Source organism: Syngnathoides biaculeatus, chromosome 11, assembly GCF_019802595.1.
Source record: "Syngnathoides biaculeatus isolate LvHL_M chromosome 11, ASM1980259v1, whole genome shotgun sequence".
NCBI lineage: Eukaryota > Metazoa > Chordata > Actinopteri > Syngnathiformes > Syngnathidae > Syngnathoides > Syngnathoides biaculeatus.
In genome coordinates, this window is record NC_084650.1 from 29,607,893 (window position 1) to 29,614,600 (window position 6,708).

The window sequence follows — 6,708 nt, forward strand, 5'->3', positions numbered from 1 at the left end:
AGGCTTGTCAGAACATTTCCGACTTCTTCATAACGGCGGAACGCATGACAACTTTCAATGACGAAATACTTCCAAAGCGTACTACGTGGGATCTCTGCATGAAGTGTATGTTGCTGTATGTTAGCATACAGTACATCGGCAGATTGTTTCATTAAGATACATTTACTCCACAGCTTGTAATCATTTATATGATTTGATGCATCAAATTAAAACATAGATACTTGGTTGATTTCCCAGAAGGCTTCTCCATTTTGCTGAATTCTGCATGATTTGCTCATTTCCGATTGGCAATGTTGTCACAGATTAACAGCCGAGGGGAAATCAACACCTCCAACCAATTTCTTTTTTTTTCTCCTCCGCAAAATGTAAACTGTGCGAATGCATCCATTCCATCGGCACGATGCAGCCAGGTCATGTGAGCTATGTGCTACATGAGGCGTGTTACTTCCCGTGCATGCATTGTGCACATTGTGAAGTCGCTCAGGTCTGTGGTAAAAATGTGGCCCACATGTCCTCAGGGGAGCCAACGGTAAAGATTCCGGAATGGCCCAGATAAAAGAGGATTATACAGTATCTCTCTTGGTCTTGGGAGTCAGGGTAGGGGACGGCTCCTCCACTCATCATGCTGAAAAACAACAAATGGCTCCAAACTACTAATTCAAGCCCTAAACGAAATACCAGCACATTCTTAAGGCCACAATAACATCTGATATGGGGTGTCAATAATGGACATAATCCCTCTTGTTGTAATATGATCAGTGCTGACATGATAAACATGAGACACATGTGCATGTGTGTGTGGGCATGCCCTTCCCTGTACATAGATAAAACTGTTTTTATTGACACTGTCAGAGAGATGTTTATCATCATTAATGCACAGTATTGCATTATAACGCGAGGTGCTTTTGGTATAAAAAAAAAAAACTGACGAGCAAAGAGTATCAGTTGCAAATTGTTACAATAAATACTATCATCTTTGTATCGATCGATTTAATGACCAATCAAATTAGCGTATTAACACATTACACAAACGCTTCACTTTTGGTATTCACACACAATTAATGTTTGTGTATGGAGGCAAATTGCAACAGCAAATAGGACTATAGTGGCTCTTAGTAGCTGCATCGAGAGAGAAGCACAAACTTATGTTGACTTTGAGTTTCAAGAACTGCAAACAAAACAGGACATTTCAAATGCAGAGGAATAAATACTATGAAACTATTTTCATCAAATCATGGAGGATAGGTTGGGGGAAAAAAAAAGGTCACTTTACCATATAAATTTTCTGCTGTATTGTGCTTTAGCAAAACATTAGGGGAAAAAAATTGTCTGTGAAATGGTTTAAATTTGATAATGCGTTTCTTTCTATTGAATGCAAAAGCCTTTGAACACCAAAACCACTTGTAAATGACGGGATTTGAAATTGGCAATAATGTGAATTGATATTCAAGTACCTCCAACTTTATGGTGGGTCAACGCCCACTCACTTGGAGAAAATGGTCGAGTGACAACGTGGCTACGTCTTGTGCTAAGCGTCAACTTTGTGTCACGTGTGAAACTCAGAATAAATGACTTCCGGTTTGGCGGGGGGGATACACTCCTGAGCTTTTCGGAACCTGAATTGTGATGCACCCGGGCCATTATGGTAGAAGATGCTTCCGTAAAATAACTTGCTCCCTGCTGGATGTGCCTGCAAGTGGAGTACAGTAACTACACCACGTAAATGATTGAATGAGACCATCTATGAAAATGCGGTAGCTTCTTCTCTTAGACTTCACCCACTTGACACGTCCGCTCGCATGGGATCGTGAACAATGAAATGCTTTGTGAATTCTGCTTCACCAGACTCCATCATGCCCCGCGATTGACTGGCAACCAGTTCAGCATATACCCTGCCTCCTGCCCAGAGAAAGCTGGGATGGACTCCAGCGCCCCCGTGACGGTTGTGAGGATAAGCGGCTCAGATAATGGATGGATATTAATGAGACAGCCGACTGTACGGTGTAAAGAAATCCAGTAGAATAGCTTGAAAATGACTTTTTAGAGAATTACTTTACAAACGTGATCAAAGGACTTTTTTTTTTAAATAATAATGACACCTTGGGTCATTATTTATATTCCGATCAATGGAACTAACCCAAAGAATTTTATTCCCAAAAATAACGAGGCACTTTAAATAAATTCTACCTCCACATAATTCTTTTCAGACGAGAGAAAGGACAGATGGCGTGACATTCATTGGAGTACGCCCATTCATCTTGTAATTCCACCAGCCCCTTTATACCTCCCTCCCTCCCTCCCCCCCTCCCCCGCTGTTCTTTGGTTCTCCAGTTTGCCATGAAAAGAGTGCAGAAGGAGGTGCACACTTCACTCCAGGTAACGATGCCTCCCCAGGGAGCTCCTCTGATTGCCTCCAGTGTTGCTAATTGATTTAGTGCAAGGTCGCCCCACCCCCCGTCCCCCCGTGACAGGGGGCCAGGGGAGGAATTTCCTGTTTCTGCATGCATAATTGAGTGCTTTCCTGGACCAGAGTCCGGAGTATGCACAATGCGTTATGATGGCTCGCCCAAGTCAACGGTTGTGTTTAGATTTTGATTCTACATGTGTTTGGAAACAACCTGTACTACTAGAATGAAATTCTAATCTTAGGAGAATTTTTTCTTCTGAAAAATTCAGTACAAATGAATTCTAACACTTGACATTCACAAATTTTTGTTCACAGTATTATGGCTTTTTATAGAAAATAATAGACTTGTGTTGGTGTAATAATATGAGGTTTCTTCCAGTATGACCCTACAAATTCATTCTTGGATTAGCCTGCTGTTTTCCTCACAATATTATTCTTTTTTATATTATTACAAAACTAAACTATTGTCATATTACATACAATTTAAAATATGAATAATATGAACTGAAAATATTACCAAGACATTTACCTTGTGAGACAAGTATTTTTATAGAAAAAAACTTAATTCTTGCAATATGATTTTTTTCTCGTAACTTTCAAACTTTATAATATTGTGACATTTTTCCTGTGACATTAAATTTTGAGGGCGAGATCTTTGTTCATAAAATTTTTCTTTTTCTTTCATTTTTCTCATGATAATTTTTTTCTAGGAAATAAAACAACTATTCCTGTGTTATGACAGTTTTCTCATAACTTTCCAACTTTTACATTGTGCAATTTAGACACTCCAGTTTCCTCTTACAGTGAAGAAAATAAGTAGGTGAACACGCTGCTATATTGCAAGTTCTCCCACTTAGAAATCATGGAATGCTCTGAAATTTTCATCATAGGTGAATGTCCACGGTGAGAGAGATAATCTAAAAAAAAATCCAAAAGTCACAATGTATGATTATTTTAATGATTTATTTATGTGATACAGCTGCAAATAAGTATTTGAACAGTCAAACCATCAAAATCATGTTGTGTGTTGGAAAAACGGATGGATCCATTCCGACTACCTTTTTTTTTTTTTTTAATTAAAAACATACTAAAAATCATGCTTTTCGCATCATTGGGGCTTTAAGAAGAATCTGGTAGCATACATTCATATACTGTAGATAGTTTTGAGGAAAAAAAAAAACAACAACAAATAATTTAAGAGTAAAGTAATGACCCAGCGGAGGTTCTTATTTATGTGTGATCATTGGAAATGGTGGAGGACCTTGAATAATGGCACAACGTGGTGTGTTAGGGGCTCCTGAGCGGGTCAAAGTGCCCTGAAGGGAAATGGGGATGACGGTAGGGGTGGTGGGCTTCTTTTTACACTCAGGGTTCTTTTCATTAATGCAGGCGGAAGGATCATATGCTTTACCTTACTTCATAAAAGCAGTCGAGAAAGAATCACTGGTGGGCTTTTTTGTGAGTAACGGCAGTGACAAAATGTTGAAAGCCAACAGTATCACGTGTACACCGTAAATACTGGAAACAGTATGGAAAGAAAATGTCACAAAAACAACATAATAGTGCTTAATTTGAATGTATTGTTTGTTTTTATTGGCTCGAAAACTGTGATAATGGATTTTTTTTTTTTTAAATCTCGCTATTGCAGCATTTTGGACCATATAAATACATATTTCAAAATTTGAACCACAAAAAAGTCCTAAAATTTGAAAAGAAAATGTAACATTCAATGAATAAAAAAAAACAAAAAATAATTACAAAACATTTTATAAAACTATTATGAAATAGGTTTTAAACAAGGGTAGGATATTTAAGAACAGAACAAATTATTTTCAATCTTAAATACAGAAAACTAAAAATATAGACATGATATTGTAAAAAAATATTAATTTGAAGGATACAATATGTAATTTAAATAATATAACAAAATAAAACCTTGGTCTCCCCTACAGGTCACAAGTTCTAATTGAAGTTGCCATCCATACCCTCCCACTTTCTTAGATCTTTGTCATCCATTCTTCCCTGCTCCAACCCCCCTTTTATGTTATTTTTATTGTAATCCATTTTTTTTCTTTAAACTGTGATTATACAGTAACCTTGAGTGCCCTATAAATAAAAAGAATTATTATAAAACATCTTTAAAATGCTCTACAACAAAAAATATCAAAACGTTTAGAATAAAATAAATATGAAAACAAAATGTAATTAAAGAATTTACTGTAATTTTAGAGCATTTAAGATCCCCCCCCCCCCAAAAAAAAAAGTCAAATGGGTTGAGGGTAAAAAGACTAGTTGTGTAGCATAATTACCGCATATTTTCTATCATTAAATACATTAAATATACACAGCGCTTTATTCAATTGGCATATGTATATCTATGTAATTTTTCACCTGTATGTAGATTCTATTGAACAGACTGTAATCCATAAATTTCAGATGAAAAACAAAGTTCTTGAATAAAATTTGAAACGATAATCATTTATTTGGATTCCTAAACCTATGAATGATGTTCATAGAATTGATAAGAAGAAGAAAAAAATGCCTCCTGAAATGGATTGAATTGCTCCACACTGCTCGAGATGGTAATCAGGCCAACTATCCGGATATCTGGCGAGCAAGCACGAGCACGAACGTGTCGTCAGAGTGGACAAAAAAGCTTCACATCCTCGTTGTCTCACTGTCTCATCCAACAACGATGTGGAGAAGGTCCTTGGAGAGATGAGATGCGAGATTGAAGATGAATAGTCAAAGTGTTTCCTTCCGACGCCTCATTTGAGTCATGAGTCACATGGTATTTGCAACGTGACCTTCTGGAGAAGTCAGCCAGCTTTGAATTTCTGCCCAAATTGCTGCGAGGTCTCATTCGTAGCAGTGTTATGTCACTAGACAACATTTCCACTACTTTTTAGCGTTTGCTATGGTGGAAAATGTTGAACTTAACCCTTCATGAAAATAAACCTCAACTGAAGACAATATTTACAAATGACCAAGTATGAATGTCATATTTGTGAATACGCTTTCATGTGTTAGGTTATTATATTGTAGGTCCCGGCCCATCCCCCCCAGTCTTTGATGTCCTTTTATTGGTTTTGCAAGATAATTTGGGCTAAAAATGTCCAGGATGCCTTTCATCTAGCAATTATAGTTTTACACATTAACACTTGGCAATTGAGACTGTTCAATCGTACGTAGGAATATAAATAAGCCACTCTGATTGGATCGCTGCAATTTGTAAACATGAAAAACAGCTTTGCTCAGTGTTCCTTGCCAATATCATATCATCTACTTGCTTGTGGTGGCCGAGCGTTCGCATCGACATCGTGTGTGAAATGTCTTACGATGATTGTGAAGCACAATTCACAAAGTGTTGGATTGTTGACCTACTATTAGGGAACTTGAACTCAAATGTAACTTGGGTGAAAATTTTAAAGAGATGGGGATTGTACAAAATTAGGCTCATCCTGTTCACTGACAAATTACATATCTCACTAAGTATTGTTGGAAAAGATAGGACAGCTATTGTATTGACGATTTGTATGCTTTGTCAGGGGCTAAGTCTTGCTCGCTTAAATCTCGGAAATGGCTTTCAGCTGAGTCAAGTGGGTGGCTACCAACCACGAAATGGGGACCTACATGCATATTAAAACATCATCACAATGCCAGTGATTTTAAATTTAGAAGCCGTGTGGGTTTTCTCCAAGCACTCCGGTTTCCTCTCCACATCCTAAGACCTCGCATGGTATGTTAATTTAAAAACTCTAAATTGCCTGAAGGAGTTCATGTGTGTGCAAAAGGTTTTTTTGTTTCTATGTGCGCTGTGATTGGCTGTTGACCGGTTCAGGGTGTCCCTTGTCCCTCGTCTGAAGATAGGTGGGATAAGCTGCACCGCCCCTACAACCATAGAGAGAAGCGGTACAGAAAATGGACAGATGGAAAGAGAGAGAAGACGGATGTTTTGCATGTAGATCCCCAAAATTCTACACAATAGGCCAAATATGAAAACATGTTGGTAATATATAATATTAAAATGTATTTTTTTAATGTAGATTTTTGCTTTAATTAAGCTTAAACTTCTCCCAGGACTTTTATTTTAATAGCAACATTTCTAAAAAATACAAAAATATTTAACTAAACCTTTCTTGGTTCTTATATTAGGATTTTATCTCAAACTAGGATTTTCTTCCACTCCATTTCTTGCAACACCATATTGTGGGGGAAGTTTTACACATTTTGTGCAAACTCTGAAACAAATTTATTAGCATCAATTAGAAATGTATTGTGAGAGCATTTTCTTTTTCATC